Below are 26,169 nucleotides of genomic sequence, written 5' to 3'. Positions count from 1 at the left end.
GGCACGACACGAGGCGACACGACGCGACGCGGCGCGACGCGACCCCGGCACCAGATCAGGGCGGGGAGGACGGAGGGAGCCGGGGTTTGGCAAGACACGGCCGGCCGGCCGGGCGGCTGCCGCGAAGGGGACGCGCTCCCCACGCGATTCCCCGGGCGGGGGAGATCACACGGACACGCCGGCGGGGCCGGGGCCGACGCCGCGGGTGGCCCAGAGCGACCAGGACGAGATCCCGGGTTCCCGGGTGGGAGGTTGGGAAGGGGAGGAGGGGAAGAGGGAGGGAAGGCGGGGGCTGGCAAACCGAAACCAGGCGAGCGCTCAGAGAACAACGCAGGAATCGGCTTTGGAGTCCGTCCTCTCGAATGCGGGAGGTCTTTCGAAAGCAGACAGGCAAAGCCCAGAAGCTAGAAAAGAAAGGATGAAGACCGCGAACCCCATCGAAGCGGAAAGAGAAATCGATCTCGGCACAGATCGCGACAAAGCCCAAAGACAACAAACGGGCGCGTGGGGAAAACGCACTCGCGGTCGGTCGTGAGAACACGGACGCCAGCACGGCTGACCGCAACCGCAGGAAGGAGGAGGGAAAACAAAAAAATGCGGGCGGGGGTTCGGGGGGGGCGAGTCGATAGCCACCCGCTCGGTAAATCGAGGTTCAGTGCATCTACACAGAGCAACACTGTGCATGCGCATCCGCGTGTCTGGGTGTGCGTGTGTGTGTCGGTGTGTGTGTTTGACACAGTCCACGTGGACAAGGAAACTGTAGCCCCATCCGAAAAAAAAAAAAAAAAGAAAGAAAAGAAAGGAAAGAAAGAAAGGAAAGAAAGGAAAGAAAGAAAGGAAAGAAAGAAAGGAAAGAAAGGAAAAAGGAAGGAAGAAAGGAAGGAAGGAAGGAAGGAAGGAAGGAAGGAAGGAAGGAAGGAAGGAAGAAAGGAAGAAAGGAAGGAAGGAAGGAAGGAAGGAAGGAAGGAAGGAAGAAAGAAAGAAAGAAAGAAAGAAAGAAAGAAAGAAAGAAAGAAAGAAAGAAAGAAGGAAAGAAAGAAAGGAAGAAAGGAAGAAAGGAAGAAAGAAAGAAAGAAAGAAAGAAAGGAAACATGAAAACAAACGACAAAACCCACCACCAAAGGGAAATCAAGTTGTAGAACTACTCTGGGGTTTAAAAACAAAAACAAAAACACCGTAGAAAAAGCACAACCGCAGCCCATCAGGGGTTCCTCTCCTCAACAGTCCAAGAACTCGGTCAACTCCACCTCCTAGAAGCCAGAAAACCAGGGATGAAACACGTGCAGGAGACCCAAACGGACGTTTTCAGTTTAAAAGGAAAAAAAAAAATTATTTTTTTCCTCCCCCAAATGGGGGAGGGGGCGAGGGGGAGGATGGAGCGTAGAACTCAGCGGCAGAGTGCCTGCCCAGCACGCGCGAGGTCCAGGGTTCGATCTTCAGGACTTCCGTTCAAGTCAATAAGGAAGTCGGTAAGTCAGGCAATCACTAAGTCAGGCAACAAACCAGCAAAAGAAACGAATTACCTCCCCTCCCCGAATAAACAAACAACCACCGAAAGCAACAACAGCAGCAAGAACCAAAAAAAAAAAGGCCTAAATAAATAAATAAATGTAAGTAAGTAAGTAAGTAAGTAAGTAAATAAATAAGTAAACAAACAAACACAATTTAAGAAAGGGGAAAACGCACGCATTTCTGTTTGTAAGAGATATCCGGACAGGCCCAGAACCTGGAATCACGACAGCAAGTTCCAAAAACAAGCAGAAAGTGCCTGCTCCTGACGGAACACGTGATAGAGACCACCGTTCGAGATGGGGCCGGGTGGGCGGGCTGGCGGGCGGACACAGAGCTCTCGACTCATACCTGACAGAATCCGCTCTCCGACAGAAGACAGAAGGCAACACGAATTGAACAACCTTTTATTATAAAAACTCTTATAAAAGTGGCTATAGAGCAACGTATCTCAACATAGTAAAAGCTGCTTATGACAAAACTACAGCCAGTATAATACTCAATGTTGAAAATTTGAAAGCCTTCCCACTAAAATCTGGAACAAGAAAAGAATGTTGTGTCTCACCACTTCTATTCAATATAGCATTGGATGTTCTAGCCATAGCAATTAGACAAGGAAATTAAAACAGTTCTAAACTGGAAGAGAAGAGGTAAAATTGCATTATACATGGATGACATAATACTAAATATAGAAAACCCTAAAAGCTCCACACAAAGACTACTATAGCTGATAAAAGAAACTGGCAAATTAGTAGGATACAAGATTAACATCCGTAAGTCAGAGGCATGTCTTTACACTAACAATGAAATATCAGAAAATGAAAGTAAAGAAGTAATTCCTTTTAAGACTGTATCAAAAAAAAATAAAAAAACTTAAGAATAAATCTGACCAACAAAGTTAAAGACTTATACGTGGAGAATTACAAAATGCTAAGGAAATTAAAAGTATTTAAAGAAATGGAAAGATATCCCATATTCTTCGGATTGGAAAAATTAATATTGTTAAAATGACCATATACCCAAAGCAATCTACAGATTTACTGTGATTCCTATCAAATTACCCAGGACTTATTTCACAGAACTAGGACACATCATACTAAAATTTATATGGAATCAAAATAGACCCAGAGCTGCCTAAGCATTACTGAAGAAAAAGAACAAAGTTGGAGGAATAATCCTTCCAGGCTTCAGACAATACTACAAAGCTACACTAATCAAATCAGCATGGTAGTGGAACAAAAACAGGCATATGGATCAATGGAAGAGCATAGAGATCCCAGAAATCATTCCACAAACTTTTGGTCAAGTAATCTTTGACAAAGGAGGCAAGAACATACAATGGAATAAAGACAGTCTCTTCTGTCAGTGGTACTGGGAAAACTGAACAGCTGCATGTAAATCAATGAAGTTAGAATACTCCCTCACACCATACACAAAGACAAACTCTAAAAGACTTATAACTTTAACCTAAGACAAGGTACTATAAACCTCTTAGAGGAAATCATAGGCAAAACATTATCCCACATAAATCTCAGTAATGTTCTCCTGGATATTCTACCCAAGCAATTGAAATAGAAGCAAAAATAAACAAATGGGACCTATCTAATTAAACTTATAAGTTTTGTCACAGCAAAGTAAACCATAAACAAAACAAGAAGACTACCTACAGAATGGGAGAAAATATTTGTAAAAGATGAATTTGACAAGGGCTTAATCTCCAATATATATAAGCAGCTCATACAACTTTGTAAGAAAAAATCATAACCAATTAAAAAATGGGCAGAAGATCTAAGCAAGCAATTCTCCAAAGAAGACATACAAATGGACAAAAGGCACATGAAAAAATGCTCAATATCAGTAATTATCAGAGAAATGCAAGTTGAAAGTACAATGAGGTATCACCTCACAACAGTCTGAATGGTCATCATTCAAAAGTCCACAAAGAATAAATGCTGGAGAGGATTTGGAGGAAAAGGTATCCTCTATACCATTGGTGGGAATGTAGTTTGGTGCAGCCATTGTGGAAAACAGTATGAAGAGTCTTCAAAAGACTAAAAATACACTTACCATCTGATCCAGCAATCCCATTCCTGGGCTTATGTCCAGAGGAAACCTTCAATCAAAAAGATACATGCACCCCAATTTTCATAGCAGCACTATTTACAGTAGACAAGACGTTGAAACAACCTAAATGTCCACTAACAGATAACTGGAAAGAAGTTGTGGTGTATTTATACAATAGAATACTACTCAGTCATAAAAAAAGAATACAATAATGCAATTTGCAGCAACTTGGATAAACCTGGAAAATGCCATTCTAAGTGAAGTAAATCAGAAAGAGAGAAACATTCCATATGATATCACTTAAATGTGGAATCAAAAAAAAAAAAAAAGGCTAACTTATTTACAAAACCAAAACAGACTTATTTACAACACCAAAAGAGACTCACAGACATAGTAAACAAACTTATGGTTACCAAGTGGATAAGGATGTGGAAAGGGATAAATTAAAGTTTGAGATTTGCAGATACTAGTTACTGTACATAAAATAGATAAACAACAAGTTTATACTGTATAGCACAGGAAACTCTATTCAATATATTGTAGTAACTTATAGTTAAAATAATATGAAAATGAAGATATGTTGTTCCTATATTATTGAAGTATTGTGATGTACACCAGAAATTGACACAACATTGTAAACTCACTATACTTAAATAAAAGTATATTTTTAAAAATGGGCAGAAGACAGATATTTCTTCTAAATAGACATTTCTCCAAGGAAGACATACAGATGGCTAACAGGCACACGAAAAAATGCTCAATATCACTAATTATTAGGGAAATGCAAATCAAAACTACTATGAGGTTTCACCTATTACCAGTCAAATGGCCATCATTAAAAAGTCCACAAATGATAAACGCTGCAGAGGATGTGGTGAAAAGGGCACCCTCCTACACTGTTGGTGGGAATGTAAATTGGTGTACCCACTTTAAAGGACAATATGGAAGTTAATTTAAAAATTACTTGTTACCATGTGATCCAGCAATCCTACTCCTGGGCACATATCTAGAGAAAAATATAATTCAAAAAGACACAGGCACCCCAATGTTCACAGCAGTACTATTTACAACAGCCAAGACATAGAAACAACCTAAATGTCCATTGATAGATGACTGGATAAAAAATTGTGATAAATTTTTACAATGGAATCCTACTCAATTTTATATATATATATATATATATATATATATATATATATATATATATATATATTGTAAATAATGTGTATATACAATATCATTTGCAGCAACATGGATGACCTGGAGATCATCATTATAAGTGAAGCAAGCCAGAAATAGAAAATTTCTACATTTATAAGTGGAATCTTAAAAAAAAAAAAGACACAAATGAACTCACCTGCAAAACAGAAACAGACTGACAGACATTGAAAACAAACTTATGGTTCCCAGGGATGAAAGGGAGTGGTAAAGGATAAATTGGGAGTTTGAAATTTGCATATACTAACTACTATATATAAAACAAATAACAAGTTCATACTGTAAAGCACAGGGAACTATTCAATATCTTGCAGTGACCTATAATGAAAAGGAATATGAAGACAAAAATATGTATGTATATGTATATATATGACTGAAACATTATGAACACCACAAATTACACAACATTGTAAAATGACTATATTTCAATTAAAAAAATGCATAAACGTAATAAGAATAGCATATGAAATACAATTTAGGGACCTGTGGAAATTATTGAAGATCTGGAGAGACCAGCTTCAGTTAGATTAAGTCGAGAGGCTTCTATTACCTTTTCACAAATAGACTGAATGAAGATACAAATCAGACAATAGTAACTAATGTTTGGAGACCACAGAGAAAATGAAGAGGGGTTAGGCTGGGGCCACCGTTCAGTACAGAAGTCTCATGGGCTTCTGGCTTATGCTTCTGAATTGTATGTCCTATGCCTTTTAATGAACATCTGAGTTGTACAGAGATGAGAGAGGTTACACCTGCAGACCCTGAATTCACCGTGAAGCCTGTTTAGTCCTGCAGTATTCTGAGCATTGCTGGAAGGCTCTCTGTCATTTTAATAATATCAGATTTATCACTTTATTTATTGTGCATTTGCTATATAGAAGGCACTTTACATATAAACACACTGGAATTCTTTAAATTCCTAAATAATTGTTGAGTCGTTTCACAGATGAGAAACTTGAGGTTTCTATCAGGCTGATCTATCCACAGTTATAGTTAAGAATCAGCAGTTTGTTGACACTGTCTGCCTTATGCACTTAAAATTAGTGAAAAATACAGCTTTGTTACATGTTTTCAAAATTTATAATAACCAATAAAGAGTCATGAGTTTATCTGAGCATGTCCAGGGTATTTCACACTATACCTCATGTGATAATTTTGTCAATAAACATTTGTTATTTTCCAGTGTCTATATATCCCTGATTGTATCTGAAGGATATAAAAAAAGTCCGCACAGAAACAGCAAACAAGGTCTGAGCCAACTGTACACAAAGTCCCCTTGCCCAGCACCATCATGTCAACTCTCTGCACACAGAACTGGTCAGGGAAGCCCCATCAGAACCCGAGTATCTGTGAACTTTTACAAAATAGTGACCTGAATGAAGTGGTGTGGATTTCCATCAAGAATTACAGGCTTTTGTGGATTCATCCCAGAGAAAATTCTTCAGAGATGTGCTGCTAGAAAACTTCAGCCATCTGGTCTCAGTGAGTCTGTCAACAAAGACTTCTTTACTTAAGTATCCAGACAAGCTTCCACATACCTCAGACCTCAATCAGCCCCCATTCATGTCTGGTCAAAGCCACGGCAGCTGTCTGAAGGTGTTTACATCTAGTTTGTCCATCACTACACTGGTGCCTTCCTGATCATGATTCTTGTACTCAGTTCTTTCTTGTATTCAATCTCTAAGACACAAAACAGTGCTGGAAAGTCAGTGATTATTTCTTGCATGAATGAGTAAGTGGATTAAAGATTTACTAAGTAAGTGTAATACTGTAAGCATTAAGCTGTGCAAATTAAAATAACATAGTAGAAAGAGCAGATATTTCCCTTTTCTACATAGAACTTAGATTTCTCTGGTGGAGCTAACATTTATTGGATTGCTTTTGACAAAAAAATATAGTTCAATCAACTGTGGAGTCATCTAGTTCCTTTCTAGTTGAAAACACTGAGCATTCTTAACTCTGTCTTTGCTCTCAGTTCTCTCTGCACTGGCAACAAAAGAGTCTCACTATTTTGTCTTGGAATCAGAGTGATCTTTCTGCTCTGGTGAAACCGTGAATGTTTTCAGTTTTCAAGATGTTTTTCTTCCAGCAGATATTCCTATGGCTTAGTGTAGACTGAGCTGGAAATAAAAATCAACTTCCAGCTTCTCTCTGGAAGGAGCTAGACTGCACATCTATCTCATGGGCTGACCCTCCCAGCTGCTGTCCAAAGTCTACATTCTAACTCACTCCTCTCCCTGGAAGCTGGCAGGGCCCTCTGTGAGCTTGAGCTGGCAGGGGGGTAATCCCTGCAGCTTCTGCCCCTCACTTGACCCAGCAAAAACTACCATGGCCCAGCTTCTCCCTGGAAGGAGTCTGACTGCACATCCAGCACCCTGACTTTTCCAGCTACTGCCTGACTCTGTCCTCTAGCTTGTATGTCACTTAGAGCAAATGGAGCCCAGCACTCATTAGTTTCCTGGAGTCTGCAGAGAACAAAGTGGCAGTTCCTCATGGCCCTGCAGGCTTTCCCACAACTACCCCCCCAGCTTGCTCCAGCAATAGAAACCAGCTCCTACCTTCTCTACAGACAGTGTCAGGCTACACATGCAGTGCCCCAGCTTGTCCAATTGCTGCCTGAGGGCTGGCTTCTAATTTGCCTCTCCTGGGGCACTGACAGTACCTCAGTCTCTTGGGAGCACCTAAAAAAGGCACTATGAGCAAGAACAAGGTTTGAGAGGCACCTAGAAACTGGCTGGGCTGACTTGTGCCAAACATTTCTGACGTAAGGCAAGACTCTGAAGATTGGGAGAGAAGGCTATTTGGTCTAAGGCAAATAAACTAACATGGAGTCAAGAAAAATGAAGAAATAATGAATATACCCTAAGGAAAAAAAAAAAACAAAATGAAAACAAAGATACACTCCAAAAACAATGACTGTATGATATGGAGATAAGCGATATACCCAACAGAAAATTCAAAATAGTGTTCCTAAAGATTCTTTCTGAGGTCAAAGGAGTAATGTATGAAAAAAAAAGGGGGGGGGAAATAAATAAAATAATGTGAAAATACTTTAAAGGAATTATGTAACATCAATCAGTCCAAAGACAAAATATTGGAGGGCCAAGAGGAAGACAGAAAGAAGCAGAAAATATATAGAGATAAATCATATCTGAATTTTGTTCCAAACCTGAGGAATAAAACAGACATCCAGGTCCAGAAACCCCAAAGGACATCAAGTAAGAGAATTCAAAGTGAATCACACCAAGACACTATAATCAAATTGTCAGAAGTTCAAGACAAATAGAGACTGTTGAAAGCAGCAAGAGAAAAATCAACTTGTTATATAAATACAAGGTAATTCCCATAAAACTACCACTTGATATTTTCAGGAGAAACTTTGGAGGCCAGAAAAGACTGAGATAACATAAGCCAAAATATTGCAAGGTAAAGAAAAACTGCCAACTAAGAATACTACACCTGTCCACAAAAGAAAAAAAAAGGAAAAAAAAAAAAAAGAAAAAAGAAAAAGAGACAGAGAAAGAATTTCTCAGACAACCACGCCTAAAGGAATTTAGCAAGAACTTTCTTAAAAGAAATGTTAGAGGGAAGTCTTCAAGTTGGAAGAAAAGGATACTAAACAGCAACACAAGAGCAGAAGACAAACTGAAACTTAATGGTAAAGGTAAATATATACAGAAAAACAGAATACTCTATTACTATAATGATGGTAGCAAATTGCTACTAATACTACTATAAAAGTTAAAAGATGAAAGATTTAAAATAACTATAACTAAATTAGATTGCTAGATACATAATAGAAGTAGATGTATGTAAACTGTGATATCAGTAGCATATAATATGAATGGAGAGATAGAGGCTTCTTATGTGCAAGTGAAATTAAGTTGCTGTCAACTTAAAATAGGCTGTTATAACTAACACGTATTGCAAACAAGCCCCTCGGTAACCACAAAGAATATACCTGTGGTAGAGAACAAAAAAAGAGAAAAGAAATAAAAACATATTAATACCAAAAACAATGGAACACAAAAGAAGACATGAAAAGAAAAAGAGAAAAACTGCAAGACAAACAGAAAACAGTTCAAAAATGACAACAGTAAGTCATTCTTGAGCAAACATTATTTTAGCTGTAAATGGGCTAAACCCCCTAATAAAAAGATACATAGTGGCTGAATGGATTAAAAAGCCAAGATCCACCTATATGTTGTCTACAAGAATTCATCTTAGATTTAAGGACACACATAGGCTGAAAGTAAAGTGATGGTAAAAGATATTCCATGAAAATGGTGACCAAAACAAAGCAGGAGAGGCTATTATACTTATCCCAGACAAATGTGACTTTTAGCCAAAAATGGGACAAAAAATGTATTATGTAATTATAACCATGTCAATTCACTAGGAAGGTATAACAATTGCAATTATTTATACACATCTAATATCAGATCATCTAAATATGTAAAGCAAACATTGACAGATGTGAAAGGAGAAATTTAATGCAATACAATAGTAAGCATTTCTATACCTGATTTTCAACAGTGGATAGAACATTGAGACAGAAATCAATAAACAACCAGTGGACCTAAACAACACTTTAGACAAATGGACCTAACAGACATACACAGAACTTTTCATCCAGTTGCAGAATAATTCACACTTGTTTCAAGTGAAAACAAAATATTTTCCAGGATAGATCACATGTTATGTCACAAAAGGGACCTTACAAATTGAAGAAGACTGACATCATACCGAGAATCTTTTGTTGCACAATGAAATGAAACGAGAAATCAATTACAGCACAAAATTAAAAAACTCCACAAATATGAGGAAACTAAATAACACAATCTCAAAAACCACTGGGTCAAAGGCAAAATCAAGAGAACTGCTGATTATAAAATTTGAATTTGAGAAAGCATAACTCACTTCTTCTCCCTAAGACTTTTAGATAAAACTAGACTCATCACAAGGCAGATGTCTGTTATTTATGACTTATTAACTGTGACTAATGGCAAATTATACCTCTACATGCAACAGGACACCTTTCATGTGAAACATTTTACTAAGTGCTTAGGAGTATTGATTTTTAAACTGAGGTCATGTTTAAAGTGTTCTGTATAGAAATCAGTGAATTAATTGTGAATGTCTATTACTCACTTCAATCACAGAGAATTCAGAAGCAATGTCCAGCCCTGCACATGACTGAACAGGATTCATGCAGATCTTGGGGTTAGCAGGTGCAGATTCTCTAACTACACACCTCAGATGTCCATTACCAGACATGTGGACAAAGTCAGCATCACAAGCCTGTGGCTCCAGGGACTTCTACACTGAAAGATGGCCCTATTCTGACCCTCCAGTGACCTGAGGTCTCCCATTTCTTTCTACCTCTCGGCTTTGATGGTCATTCAGCATTGCTTCCCCAGGGTCACACTCACTCCCACTGGTCTGACAGTAACAGAATCTTCCAATAAGTTTCAGGTATTTCAGTCCTTCAAAAATTTCCACAGGACCCTATGTGCTGCTCTATCCACTGCAGTTTCTCTCAACATACAGCCATATTTAAGGAAAAAATATAATTTCTACATTGTTTTCCAGTGTTTAAATGTGAACGAAGTTTACTTACAAAATGAAAACTGGATGGATTTGTACAAGAGGGAAGATAAGTATTTTATTTAAAATTGGCAGCCATTTTCAGAGGATGCAGTTACTAATCAAAACTATGACACTGAACTCAGGTCTGATCGCTGACCCCTCACTACCCTCCGTGCTCCACACTCACAGGAGCACTGCTGTTGTCCTCTGTGCCTCCTGCACCTGTGCTGTTTTCAGCTGACCTCATTCTGACACATACACCAGCACAACTAGACAGTGAGCCTCTGCTTCCTCAGTCTCCCTCCACTGTGTTCACCAAATGACTAATGCACATCAGATGCCAATCAGCCGTGAGTGAGGCATCTTTCTCCTGTGCCCAAGGGACTGAGACAAAGACAGCCACTCTCATTTTGGTGTAATGTGAAGACTTTCAACAGCACAAATACTGGGAAGGAGAATATTCAATTTCTGGGCCACAAAACATCTCAGGGACCTAGGGAAACATAACCAGAGCCCCTTAAATCTTTTATTACTTCTTGGTTTTATAGAGAAGATTCAGGCCTGTGGAGAAGCCTGCTCACCTACTGGCAACAGAGAAAGAGGAAGGACTTGCTTCTTTGTGATTGCTCTGTCAGGATCACAGCTAACCTCCATCAGTCTCTGGATTTTCATTTACAAAAAGTTCAAGCACTAAAACACAACTGAAAAAGGAGAAAGAAGCCACGACATTTTAATTTTCCACAATACCCAGGCTCACCTGCCACAAATCCCCTAACCATCACCTGGCACTGTGCTCTAAGAGAAACAGAGACCATTTCTCCTCTCCCAGATTCAGAACTAATATGGCTTTACATGCTGCTGCTTATATAGAAAATATGAATTCTCTTAATTTACATACAAGTAAATAAAGTCATTGAATTTCATATGTTAATGAATCCATGCTACTTAGAGTCTTACTCAATTCCCCCAACCCTGAAACCCAGGAGGCCCTGATTAACACATGTGTATTTCACTCTCCACCTCTATGGAAGCCTCTCTGAAATTACTCAGATTTACTATTCTTTGTTTATTCACTGATTCTCCAGTATCCACCTCAACCCTCTGGAAACCTCATTCCCTCCCTGTCTACCTTGCCCCTGCCCCTCAGGATACACTTATCCTCACACATCCTGCCTCTACTATGTAGGGTTTTAAGTAATGTCACTTCCTCAACAATGGCTTCTGTCCCATGTAATTGGCTACTCACCAAGGAACTTCTGAATTTACTCCATAATAGAGTAGTTTAATTAGTAATTAGTACTCCATGCTGAAGAGTTCAGTGACACCCAAAGCTCAAGTTTCTCAACATGTGTATCATAAATGGAACATCCCATATGTAGATTTCACTGAATATGTCACTACTTCATGAGTCCTATAATACAAATGGTGAACCACGATTAACAGGAAGACAATCAAAATAAATCTGGTTGATGTATGTCTTCTTTTTAACAATATATTTTCCATTTAATGAGGTAAATCATGTAAACACAGTTATGGAACATATATTATGTCTACAGATTATTTCTGTTTTTTTTTTTTTTAACAGTCTCAAAAGTAACTTTCTCAACTTTGCACAGAAGTGTCACTGTGGATTCTGTTTTTTCTCAGTACTGTAGAAAATCTGAAACAAAAAGTTCTGTGCTTGTCTTTATCTAAAATAACTTGTAATGTATCTGCATTCTCTCAGATTATGAACCCAAGTGTGTCCATCTATGTCCTTCTACTATGGTCTGTCTTTGTCTACATGGTGCACACGATGCTTCAGCCTCACCCCTTGTTATAGTGTATTCTCAGTGCTGTCCTGCCTGTGAACAGTTGTAAGCTGTTCTTCTGAGGGGGAGCAAAGTCTGTAATGACCTACATTGCCATTCTGGTGACATCACCCCACAATATTTTTTATTTCATTTCTGATATCTTCTTTAACCCAATAGTTTATAAAGAGTATGCACATTAATTTTCACACATTTGTGAAATTTCCTATTTTCCTCTGTCATTAACTTTTGGTTTTATACCATTATTGTCAGATATGATACTTGATATGATTTCAATCTTCTTACATTTGCTGAGCCTTGTTTTGTGACTTAACATATGACGTACCTAGAGAATGTTTCTTGTGTGCTTGAGAAGAACTTGCATTCTGTTGCTACTGGGTGGAATATTGTGCATATGTCTGTTAGGTCTATTTCTTTAAAGATGTAGCTCAAGTAAATATTTCTTTATTTATTTTCTGTCTTTAAAAACATAGACTGAGAGTGAAGGGATGGAAAAAGATACTTCAAACAAATAGGGAAAAAAGGGGTGAGCTACACCTAAAACAGTCAAAAAGTCATTAATCTAGCAAAGGTCAAAAGAGGCAAAGAAGGTCATTATGTAATGACAGAGGAGTCAATCCATCCAAAAAATGTAACGATTATAAATATTTATGCATCCAACATCAGAGCAACTACATATATGTATAGCAAAAACAAGCTAAATGGCAGAATAAACTACAGTATGATAACAGTTGAGAACTTTAACACCCCACTCTCCACAAGTGATAGATCATCCAGACAATAGTTCAATATAGGATCAGTTGACATGAACAACACTAAAGATCAAATGGTCCTAACAGTCATATATAAAATATTCTGTCTAACAAAAGCTGAATATACATTCTTCTCAAGTGTACACATTTTTTTTTCTAGACAAGACCACATATTAGGTCATATATCAAATTTCAACAAATTCAAGACTGAAATTATATCAAATGTCTTCTCTGATCATAGTATAAAACTAGAAATCAGTAGGAGGAGGAAAACTGGAAAGCTCATGAACATATAGAAATTGATCAACACCCTCCTAACCAAAGAATAAATTTAAGAGGAAATAACAAAGTGTCTTGAGACAGACTAAAATGGAAACAAAGCATACCAAAGCCCATGAGATATAGCAAAACCAATTCCGACACGGTGATTTATTACAATAAATGCCTAACTTAAGAAATAAGAAAGAGCTCAAATAAACAATCTTACTTTTCTCCTCAAGGACCTGGAAAAAGACCAAACTGAGCCAAAGTTAGCAGAAGGAAGAACATAATAAAGATTACGGCAGAAGTCAATGTGATAGACAAAAAAACAGTAAAATTTAGCAATATTAAGAGCTAGTTCATTAAATAAATAAACAAAATTTTGAACTTTTAGCTACACTACACAAAGAAAAGGAGAGAGGACCAAAATCAACAAAATTATAAATAAGAGAGAAGACATTGCAACTCTACCACAGAAATAAGAAGGATAATAAATGACTATGAACTACATGCAGATAAACTAGACAACCTAGATAAATGGAAAAAAAAAAATTCTCAGAAACATACCTACCAAGAGGGAATTAGGAAGAAATAGAAAATCTAAACGAACCATTTAACACTGTGGAGAATAAATCTGTAATCAAATCTCTTCAAATGAAGAAAAGCTCAAGATCAGACGGTTTCACTGGTAAATTTTACCAAATATGTAATGAATTAATGCCAATCCTCAAGTCTTTTAAAAAATAGACAAAGAAGGAAAATTCCCAAATTCATTTTACAAGGCTAGCATTGCTTTCAAACTGCCAGAGAAGAAAATTTAGGTCAATAACCCAGATGAATGTAGATTTTAAAATTCTGAATACATACTAGCAAATCAAATAAATGTGATGCCATCGCATTAATAGAACAAAAGAAAAAATATAATGATCAATCGATACAGGAAAACACTGAACAACCTAGGTATAAAATGAATGTAACTCAAGGCCACAGTTCAAAACATACTCAGTAGTGGAAGTCTGAAACTTTCCCCTACTGTCAGGAACAAGGCAAAGGAGCCCACCCCCACCACTCACTCAGCACAGTAATTGGAGTCCTAGCCAGAGCAGTCAGGTAAGGAGGAGACAGGAAAGTCATCAAAACTGGAAAATAAGAAGTACAAATATCTCTAGTTTAAGATAACATGATTATATCTATAGGAAGTCCTAAAAACTTCACCAAAATCCCATTAGAACTAAGCAGCATAATCAGTAAATTTGCAGAATAAAAATTTTAAATGCAAAAATCAGTCATATCTCTATACACTGAAAATTATCTGAAAAAGAAATAAAACAATTCTATTTATAACAGCATCAAAAACAATAAAATAATGACTAAATTCATCCAAGGAGATAATATATCACTCTAAGAAATAAACTAAAACATACAGACAAATGTAAAGTTATCCCTTGCCTATGGATTGGAAGAATTAATATTGTTAAAATGTCCATACTACCCAAAGCCATCTGTTGATTTAATTCCTATCAAAATCCAGTGGCATTTTTTAAAGTAGGAAAAAAAATACAAAAATTTATAAGGAACCACAAAAGACCTTGTACATACAATGTTGGAGATATTGCACTCTATATCAAACTATAATATAAAGCTATAATAATCTAAATAGCATGGTACTGCCATAAAAACAATGGAATAGAACTGAGAGTCAAGATAAAATCCCATGCATGTAAAGTCAACCAGTATTTGACAAGGTGGTCAGGAAGACTCAGTGGAGCAAAGACAGTCTTGTTAATAACTGGGCTTGGAAAATTTTATATTCACATGCCAAAGAATAAAATTATACCTCTATCTAACACCACTCTGAAAATTAAGTATAAAGGAAAGAAAGGCAAATATAAGACTGGAAGTCATAAAATTCCTAGAAGAAAACAGTAAAAGTCTTTTTAACACAGGTCTTAAAAATTATTTTTGATGATACTTTAAGCATAAACAATTAAAAAAAAAACAAATGAAACTACATCAAACTAAAAATCTCCTACACATTGAGACAATCAACAAAATGAAAAGACAGCCTATATCATGGGGAAAAAAAATCTAAAAATCTTATAACTAATAAGGAGTTGATATCCAAAATACATATCATACAACTCAAAAGCATCAAAACAAATAACCCACTTAAAAGCTGTGCAAAAGACCTGGAAATACATTTTTTCCAAAGAAAATACATGAATTTCCAACAAATACATGAAAATGTGCTCAACATCACAAAACATTAGGGAAATTAAAATCAAACACGCAAGGAGATTTCAACTCAGGATTATTAGGATGAATTTATCAAAAAGACAAGAGGCTTACTATTAAACGCTAGCAAAGATATGGAGAAAAGGGAACATTTGTGTACTTTTGATTGGCTGATGAGTTGGTTTGGCCTCTATGAAAAACACTAGAGAGGTTCCCCAACATTTAACAAGACTACCATATGACCCAGAATTTCCACATTTGGGAAATGTATCTAAAATAATTGAAAACATTATGTTGAAGAGATATCTGCACCCATGTTCACAGCAACATTATTTATAACAGCCAAGAGATGATAACGACCTATCAACAAATGCTTGCATATAAAAGTTGTGCTATATTTAGACAATGGAGTATTATTCAGCAATATAAAGAAGGAAATTCTGCCATTGGTGACAATATGGATGGACGTTGAGGGCATCATGCTAAGTAAGAGAAGTCAGGCAGAGCAAGACAAATACTGTATGACCTGATTTATATGTGAAAAAAATAAACAAAAATTAAAATATCACATTTTTGGTTACCAAAGGTGGGCAGTGGGAAGAGGGAGAATTTGGTGTAGGAAGTCCAAACGTACCAACATCCAGTTATGTGATAAACAAGTATTGAAATGTTATGTACAACGTGAATACAGTTAACAGTGCTCTATGGTATATTTGAAAGCTGTTAAGCAAGTAGACCTCAAGTGTTCTCATAACAGGAAAATATATTTGGTTTCCTTTGTTTTTTGCATCTACATTTAGATGATGTATGTTAACTAATCTTATGTGATAATCATTTCACAATATATCAAAGTCAAATCATTATAATATGCATTTGAATCTTAAACAGCACCATATTATATCTCAATAAAACAGGGGGTGGGTAATTTAAAACAGTTTTACAATAATTTTCTTGAAATTAAAAGAAAATCTTGAAACAAAAGAAAATGGAAACACAACTTACTAAAACTTATAAAATACCATGAAAAGAATTATGAGTTTATTACAACAAATTAGTATGACAAGAAAAAAGAATTGCAAATAAACAACATTACTTCTCAAGGGAGTAGCGCAAAAAAAAAAAAATCCCACTAAGTTCACAAGTAGCAAAGAAATGAAATAACAAATGTGAGAGAAGAAATAAATAAACAAAGACTATAAATATTAGAAAACATCAATGCTAGAGGTTGTTTTTGAAATGGTAAAATTGACAAACTGAGCTATACTAACAAAGGGTAAAACAATATGCAAATGAATCAGAAATGAGAGGCAATATTATAACTGATACAACAGAAATACAACAGGTTATAATAGGTGACTATCAACAAATAAACACAAATAACTCGGATATCCTGGAAATAATAAACTCTAGAAATATAAAAACTACCAAAACTGACTAATAAACAAAACAGAAAATCTGAACAAACCAATGATGAATGAAAAGATTGTATCAGTAATAAAAAAAAAAAAAAAAAAATAAGAAGAGGCTAAGACCAGACAGTTTCATTGGGATATTCAACCAAACATTTAAATAGAATTAATACAGTCATCTCAAACTTTTTAAAAACATGAAGAGGAGGCATATTTACAAACTCATTTGATGAGTCCAACATTACCCTGATATCAAAGCTAGATAAGAACACTACAAGGGGGAAAAAAAAACCGGCAAGTATTACTGATAAATATAGATGCAAAATTTCTCAATGAAATATAAGCAAATCAAATTCAATGGTATATTGAAAAGATCACATACCATGTCAAGTGGAATTTATCCCTAAATCCAAGGACAATTCAACCTATGTAAATCAAACATGTGATGCATCACATTAATGAATGAAATATAAAAATCGTATGGTAATCTCAATTGATGGAGAAAAACATGTGAAAAAATTAAACAACCTTTCATAAAAAAACAAACAAATAATAAAAAACCTCAACAAATTGCTATACAAAGTAAGTAAGTAAACATAATAAATGTCATACTGGACAAATTCACAGCAAACATCATACTCAATGGTGAAGTGTTTTCTGACAAAAATATAAAGAAAATGTGCACTCACCATTCCTTTACCACATAATACTGGAAGTCCTGGCCAGAGCAATTAGGCAAGATAAATACATAAAAGTAATCAAAATTGAAAAGGATGAAGCAAAACTATTTGTTTGCATTTAATATGATCTTATATGTAGAAAATCCTAATGATTCCATCAAAAACCTATTACAAATAATAGACAAATTCAGTCAAGTTGCAAGATACAAATATCAACATGTGAAGAGCAGTGTGTTTCTATATACCAACAATAAACAATTTGAAAAATAAGTTTCAAAAGCATTCATACTTAAAATGTCATCAAAAAAATTAGGAATAAATTAAACCAAGTAGGTAAAATATCCTTACAGTGAAAATGACAAAACACTGATTTAAAAAAAAAAAAAACTGAAAAAAAGATAAATGGAAAAAATTTTCATGGTTATGAATTGGAAGTATTAAAACTGTAAAAATGTCTGTGTCACCCAAAGCTGTCTATAGATTCAATGCAATCCCTATCAAAATTCAAATGACTTTTACACAGAAATACAGAAAACAAGCCTAAAACTTGTATGGAACCACAAAACACCCCTAATAGCCATATCAACCTGGTCAAATAATTAATCTAGAGATATCACAATTCCTAATTTCAAACTTTATTACAAAACTATAGTAATCAAAAATGATAGGTAACAGTAAAAAATGGAGACCAAGTCCAATGAAACAATCAAGTGCTCAGAAACAAACCCACTTATATAGTGTCAACAAGTACTTCACACGGGAACCAAGAAAATGTAAAGGGAAAACTATAGACTCTTCAATAAATTGTGCCGGAGGAAAACTGGATAATGGCCTACAGATGAATACAATTGGACCCCTTTCTTGCAGCACTCACAGAAATTAACTCAAAATGGACTGAAGGCTTAAATGTAAGACCAAAAACTAAAACTACTTGAAGAAAATGTAAAGAAAAAGCTCCTTGCTGTGGTTTTGGCAAATATTTTTTGGATATGACACCAAAGGTTCAAGTAACAAAAGCAAAAACAAACAAGTGGAACTACAGCAAATTTAAAAAACAACAACAACAAAAAAAACCAAACCAAACCAAACAAAACAAAAAAGCCCCCAAAAAAACCTCCATAGCAAAACAAATAATCAGCAAACTAAAAAGCAACTACAGAATAAAATAACATACAGGCAATTTTTTTTCCATTATTTAATCAAAAAACTTTTTTTATAAAATATATAAGTAAGTCATAAAATAATAGTAATAAAATAAAAAATTAAAAATTAAAAATAGGCTAAAGGACTTGAGTAGATTTTTTTTCAAAAAGACATATAGATGGCCAATAGGTACATGAATAAATGCTCAACATCACTAATCATCAGGGAAATGCAAATCAAAATCACAATGACACATCACGTCACACCTGTTAGAATGGCTATTATAAAAAAGAAAATGAAAATTTGCAAGAATATGAAGAAAAGGTAACACTTGTTTAATTTTTCAGTCAAAATATAAACTGGTACAGTCGAATGAATAAAAAAGAATTAAATTGGACCCCATCTTACACTACTCACAAAAATATCTCGCAATAAAATAGTCAAATTGTGACTTGAAATCATAAAACACCATAAAAAAAAATCAGAGTAAAATCCCCTTGACCTTGATCTTGTAAATAATGATTATTTAGATATGACTCCAAAGTACAGGCAACCAAAGCAAAAGCAAAAAGAAACAAGCAGGACTAAGTCAATGTAAAAACTTCTGCATAGAAAAGAATTTGAAAAACTTAAAAGACATCATATGGAATGGGAGAAACTATTAGCAAACCATCTTTTGATAAATGGTATTTATGAAGTATATAAATACCTCATACAACTTAGCAGCCCAAAAAATAAAATCCAATTAAAAATGAATAAAATATCTGAATAGACATTTTCCTTAAGAAAACGTACAAATGTCCAACATGAAAAGGTTGTCATTAATCATCAGGGAATTGCAAATCAAAACCACGAGACCTTATCACAACTGTTACAATGGCTACAGTCAAAAAAGACAAGTGAGTACAAGGATTGGAAGGGATGTGAAGAAAATCCTTGTGTGTTGTTGGTAAAAATGTAAATAACCACAGCCACTAGGAAAAGCAGTATGGAATTTCTGTCAAAAATTAAAAGTAGTAGCCAGGTGTCCAAGCACCATTTGTCAAAGAGACTATCCTTTGCCCACTGAACGTGTTTTACTTCCATCTCAAATGGTAGTTGACCTAGGATACAGGGGTTTACTACTGGGTCCTCTATACAGTTAATTTAAACCATGTGTGTATTTTAATACCAATATCATTGTTTCTCATACTGTAGCATTGTGATTTAGTTCTAAATCAGGAAGTGTGATGACTCCCAACTTGTTCTTTCCCAGGATTGCTCTGGTGTCTGGGTCTCTGGTAGTCACATAAAAAAATTTTAAGATTTATTTCTCTCCATGTGTAAAAAATGCTGTTGGAATATTGATAGAAATTGCACTGAAACTGTAAATGGCTTTGGGTATTATGGACATTTTAACCTTTATTCTTCTGTTCCATTAGCCATACTTCTGGCCCAGTGTATCTTTCCACTTGTTTTGTCTTCTTCAATTTTTTCCATAGAAGTCTTATAGTTTTCAAAGTACAAATTTTTCACTTCCATAGTTAAGTGTATTCTTAGGTATTTTATTGGTTTTAATGCTATTTTGAATGAGGAAACTCTAGCATCTTCAACAAATGTTGCTGGGAAGATTGGAAAACCACAAGCAGAAAAATGAAATTGGACACCTACTTTCCGCTACTCACAAATATAATTTAAAATGGATTAATGACTGAAATGTAAGACCTCATACTTTAAAACTCTTAGAGGAAAACATAGAGAAGAAGATACTTAACTCTGGTTTGGGTAATAATTTTGGGATATGACCCCAAAACACAAGCCAGAAAAGCAAATATCAACAGGTGGGACTACATCAAACTAAAAAGATCCTGCACAGCAAAAGACATAATCAGCAAAATATAAAGCCTAATATAGAGTAGGAGAGAATTTTTGCAAATCATATATTGGATGGAGGGTTAATATCAAAATATACGTGGACCTCATATAACACAATAGCAAAAAAAAAAAAAAAAAGAAAGAAAAAAAAGAGTAGAAAATCCAATATAAAAAATGGGCAGTGAATCTAAATTTATATTTTTCCAAAGAAGACACCCAAATACACAAAATGTACATGAAAAGATATTCAACATGACTAACAATTAGGGAAATGAAAATTGAAAGTGGAATGAGATATCCCCTCCCTCCTGTCAGAAAGGCCATCACCAAGAAGACAAGAGACAGTGCTGGCCAGGATGAGGATAAAAGAAAACCCCTGTACACTGTCGGTGGGGATGTAACCTGGTTCAACCACTATGGAAAAGCTATAGAGGTTACCCAAAAATTAAAAACAGAGCTACCATATGCTCCAGCAGTCCTCCTTCCTGGTGTGCATCTGAAGGAAGTGAAAACAGGGTATTGAAAAGATAGGTGCATTCGCATGTTTATTACAACATTATTCACAATAGCCAAGATATGGAAATGACCTGAGTGTCTAACAATGAAAGAATGGATAAAGAAGAAATGGCATTGACATACAATGGAATATTATTCTGCATTATGAAAGAAGGAATTTCTGCCATTTGTGATATTACAGATTGACCTTGAGGGTATTATGCTTGGTGAGATGAAATAAACAGAGAAAAGACAAACGTAAGATATCAGATATACAAAAACAAATGAACAAACAAAAAACAAGCAAGCAAACACTTAGAAACAAATTGTAAAATGGTGGTAACTAGGTGTCGGGGTGGAGGAAACGGGGAGATGTTAAAGGGTACAAATGTGCAACCAGAAGATAAATAAGTCATGCAGATCAAATGCACAGCACAGTGATTACAGACTGCAGTGCTGTACCAGTCTCCAAAGTTCCTAAGGTACTATCTTGTGAATATTCTTGCCACAAAAAATAAAGAAAATTATACTTGTGAGTCATGTGAGAGGTGTTAAATCTGTTTGTGATCACATTGCTGTATGTAAGTGGATCAAATCAACACACTGCAGACTGTGAAAAAAGAAAAAGTAGAGCTGCATGATTTCACTTACTCGTGTAATCTAAAAACAGCCGAATTCACACAAAGAACAGAGTGGTGGTTGTCAGGGCCTGGGAGTGGGGAAATGAGAAGATGCTCAAAGAGTACAAACGTCCATGTTTAAGATGACTAAGTTCTGGGAAATCTCATGAACAGCATGGTGACTACAGCTCACAATGCTGTATTATTTATCTGAAAGTTACTGAGAGCAGATCTCAAAAATTCTCACCACAAAAGGGAATTTTATGAGTTTATGGAAGTATCCTTATTGTGATAATCATTTCACAATATATATCTGTATCAATTCACCACATTACTTACTGGTAGGGCTGTGTCTGGGTCACTGTCTCTCAGGACTCAGAATTAAGTGAGTCTGTTTCACTTCATGGCTGAACATATTCAAATGGCCTGTTTATAAAATAAAAATAAAATGACTAATAATTCATTGTGACTGACTTCAAGAATTTTTTGTTGTTTTTAATTTTGTACCCATGCCTACATTTCACACTACTGGAACAAAATCAAATATACACCAAAACAAATAGCACATTACAATAATGATACCAGAGTCGTGAACATAAATATTCAATGTTTCTTCCTGATGTTTTCTAATCAGAAATGTTTTTTAAAATATTCAAACTCACCAGGTCCTAGCTGATAGCTATTGACAAAAGTCAAATAAGACAAAATGACAGACAACCCTGCAAGTGGTTTTAGATAATTCCATATTTTGTGCCAGAAATTAATTACCTCTTAGAAAATCACATAAAAATACTTGAAGCTCAAACCCTGGAACGTTTCTCAATTTCATCAAACTCACATGTTATTATCATATCTGTGTCCATTTAGGTGATGAGGTAGGTAAAGATAAAAAGTGATCTGTTCTTCTGTGTTTAGTACAATTAAAATAACTAAAAATGATTATAAAATGCTTCTAAGAAATTAGATAAGATCTAGAATACAGATGGAGATATGAAAATGCTTTTCCTTGCTCTGTACAAGAGTAGTAGCCCATCAGGTACAAATGTGTCAGATGACAAGGTATCTTCATGTTAAAAACAATGCCATCACTGCAAAGGAAAGCTTTACTGATTGTACTGAAATAAAAGAAAAAAATAGAATTGGAAAAAGATCACGTTGCCATAAAATTGCTCATGGTCACAAATAGTATAGAGAAGCAACTGTGGCAGATGTAAAAAGACGTAGAAGCCATCATTCCTCCACTGAATATGATTACACCAAATTGTGACTTAATCATTTACCAAATTGTGACTTAATCATTTCATAAACGTAATGGATAACATTTCTGCTTCTATAATTTAAAATATAATAACCTTTAAAATATTCTATGAGAGGTGTGGTAGTCAAATTTGTGTTCTAAGAAGTACTTTAGACACACCTAAGAATAACTAATGGTCAGAAAGATCAAATGCAATCAGCTACCACCCCATGCAAATTAATGGCATTCAGCAGATATTCATATATAAAATATGTATTAGTGTACAATATTTAAATAAAATCAAATATTGTATTAATATCTAATGTAAAATATCAGGAAATGTGCTGTGCCAAAATTGGAAGCGTCCTGGTGTAAACAGATTACAATTTTGTATTCAGTTTTCATAATGGGATAATACTGTGATCTGAGCAGAAATTGTAAAGAGATTTCTCCAAGAAAAATTCCTGACCACATCAAAAGTTGCACACTTACTATAAGGCCTTTCCCCTTGTTTACTCTCAGTGTCAGAAAGTGACTTGGATCTAGAATAGGAGAATAAAAAAACTTTAACGAGACATAGGAAAGCACTCTCTGTTAAAGAAAATAAATCAAAAGAAAAAAATGAAAGGGAAATTAAGATTCTACAAATACAAATACCAATTTTTATGGGAAAGGGTTAAAATTGAAAAAAGATTATATTCTTATTTCACCTTTTGAACAAAGGTATAGAAATCTAAGCTAAATAACTTCATATTTTGCATTTATTAGGAGAAAATGTATTTGCAATGAAAAGCAGTCATTGTCCTGCCTTTTAAATATTCTGACGATTTAGCTTTGAATATATTTCATCTCAAATGGTCTTAAGCAGTATGTACAATGGTTGGTATTTTAAAAATCGCCACTGTATTTGGAACTTATAAAAGTAATTCACAATTTTTAAAATTACATTCTTGTAAGAATTTGGTAGTGGCCTAGGTATTATTTTTAACAAAACTCGTCACCCTGGAATGCTGCAAAAGGTTTTTCAATAAGCTTATACTTACATATATTTAATACTGTCACTGTATTAATATTACGGAAACAACAGGCCAGCCAAGAAACAAGCACCACTCGGAGGGTTGGAATACTCAGATTTATTACACTGGCAGGCTCAGAGGGGCTTCTGCTCTGAAGCTCTGAGCACCTCCAAAACTTGTGCATTAGGCTTTATAGAGTTAATTGCAAGCATGGGGCTATTAGCCAATAAGGTGTTAACAGCAAAAGCAGGGAATCAGTACACTGGAATTTATCTATTAGGAACAGAGCATGTTACTTTTGGGAGCCCATGATTGGGTTAACAAATTGTAACAGACCCCAGCCACTCATCTCCTTAAAGAAGAACAAATGTGCTTAGTTAACTGCCTTGCAAACAGGCACCTGTGCATCCACATGCCAGTCTCCTGGCCGTAAAAAGCAGAGACAATGCCTTGCTTGCATAGTTGAGGTTTTAGATAGAACTCTGCTCATTGCAAAGCAACAACCCAGGCCCTCAGCTATAAACACTGGGTGTGTCTGCTGTTAGATAGTCTTCTATGCCCAAAACAAGGAGCTGGCTGGGCTGGTGGCCTTTTCTAACATATCTATAAGGATATATCTTGTTCCCCTCTTCCCATGACTTCCCTAAAGATAAACAAAGCCTTTGCACTCACTTTGTAGTGATTTCTACAATCTCAATCCCACCCTGTCTTTCCTTAAATTCCTGTATTCCATCACACAACTGTTAGTGATTTTGCCTTTGATTGTACACAATAAATGTGGGAGCATTTGAGAGGCTCGTGGAGTTGGCTCCCGACTCCCTCTCCCTCTCTTGACTTTTTCCACAGAGTCTTGAGTAATTCATTCAGTCTCAGTGGGACTTCTGCTGGCCAGAACCCAGTTACTGGCACTTGTTGAGCTAGGATTTATGAGTTAACTTGTTAGCCCAGTAAACCAACACTTATTAAACTTCAGATTTCTGAGTTAGCCCAGCAGTACTTAGATCAGTAAACTGACACTTATTACACTTAGATTTAAGAGTTAGCTTGTTAGTCCAGCCCGGCTTTTCCTTCTCATTATGAGAAAATCTCAATCGTGGCAATATTTTGACTTGAAAATGAGATAAGCTAAGAAGCACATTTTAAATATAAAATATTTTAAGTACAAAATAAATAATTGTATTCCTTTAAAGACAGGAAATTAAAAGCATAATAAACTCTGACTTTGACACACAAAATATAAAAGTTAATATAATGTGTTTTCATACACCTCTTTCCCTGTTTCAGTAATTTCTCAGCCCCTTTCACGTTACACCCGAGTCCCCGCCCGTGACCTGTGGTGTAAACACCTCCGACCACACGGGGAAGGGGGGGACCCAGGCAGTGAGAATGAGGGGCGCGAACAACCCCGTGGCCCCGGTGGAAGCGGACCCTCACCCCCTCCCAGCAGGTGAGGACAACAGTCGAAGCGGGTCCGCCAGCGCACCAGTCCCCTCCCTCCTGGACTGGAAACCCAACTCGGCCAGGTCCACACACACCCCGGTGTGAAGCTGGCTTAGCGTGCGGGGAAACCGGCATTACCTCAGACAGCGAGCGAGGAGCGTCCTCCTCCTGCAGGAACGAGGGCCACGCGGTCCCGAAGCCGCCATGGCGCCGCCCGCTCCGCCCTGAGGAAAAGGAGCGTCGCCCCCAGGGAAGACGCCGACCACGTCTGTCGCGGAATGCGCATGCGCCCCACCATCTAAGAAATGTTGGCTTCGCGCGCCCCCTGCTGGTCCTTGAGGGCAATGCTGGATGTTCAGAACTCACTGGAGAACACATGACCCGTCCCAGCCATGATGCTAAATCACTGGAAATCTTAGTGCCCTGGTGTCTTTGTTAATGTCACTGGTGATGCTCTGATCCAGCCATGTCTGCTCTCTTGCCTGGATCATGCCTCGCTCCTTGGAACCACGCCTGGATCAGATGCAGAAGAGTCTCAAATCCCATATTTAGAGATGATCAGGGTTGGTCTGGAATCCAAACCCAAATCTCTCAACACCCTGGGGTCCTCTGAGGAGTGTGGTTTTCTCAGAACCGTCTGTTCCATGTCAGAAGCAGACCAAGCCTCAGGTAGCTTAGAAGGAATGTCATGCAGCCCATGCTTTGGACAGTTCTCAGTTCTGACCTGCATAATCTTGAGACCCTTTTGTAATTTCTAACACCCTGTTTTCTCATACCTGTATTGATGTTTATTTATGGCTAGCTGAAATATTGCTCTTATAATGCAGAGGTGCTAT

General features: G+C 36.3%; 1 long non-coding RNA gene across 7 annotated transcripts; it reads right to left on the bottom strand.

The window, feature by feature from the left end:
* On the bottom strand, nucleotides 1-25,604 carry LOC135320811 (uncharacterized). Of its 7 annotated transcripts, XR_010380137.1 has the most exons (5): nucleotides 25,472-25,604; nucleotides 23,370-23,419; nucleotides 21,980-22,066; nucleotides 3,577-3,622; nucleotides 1-1,250 (listed from the first exon to the last, which is right to left on the bottom strand). It is a non-coding gene; the product is annotated as an uncharacterized LOC135320811 (long non-coding RNA). The 7 variants fall into 7 exon arrangements; XR_010380138.1 differs by lacking the exon at nucleotides 3,577-3,622; XR_010380136.1 differs by lacking the exon at nucleotides 1-1,250 and having other exon boundaries at nucleotides 1,983-3,622.
* Between the last annotated feature and the right edge of the window lie 565 nt (nucleotides 25,605-26,169).

Source organism: Camelus dromedarius, unplaced genomic scaffold, assembly GCF_036321535.1.
Source record: "Camelus dromedarius isolate mCamDro1 unplaced genomic scaffold, mCamDro1.pat HAP1_SCAFFOLD_20, whole genome shotgun sequence".
NCBI lineage: Eukaryota > Metazoa > Chordata > Mammalia > Artiodactyla > Camelidae > Camelus > Camelus dromedarius.
This window is presented reverse-complemented; position numbering and strand designations above follow the sequence as displayed.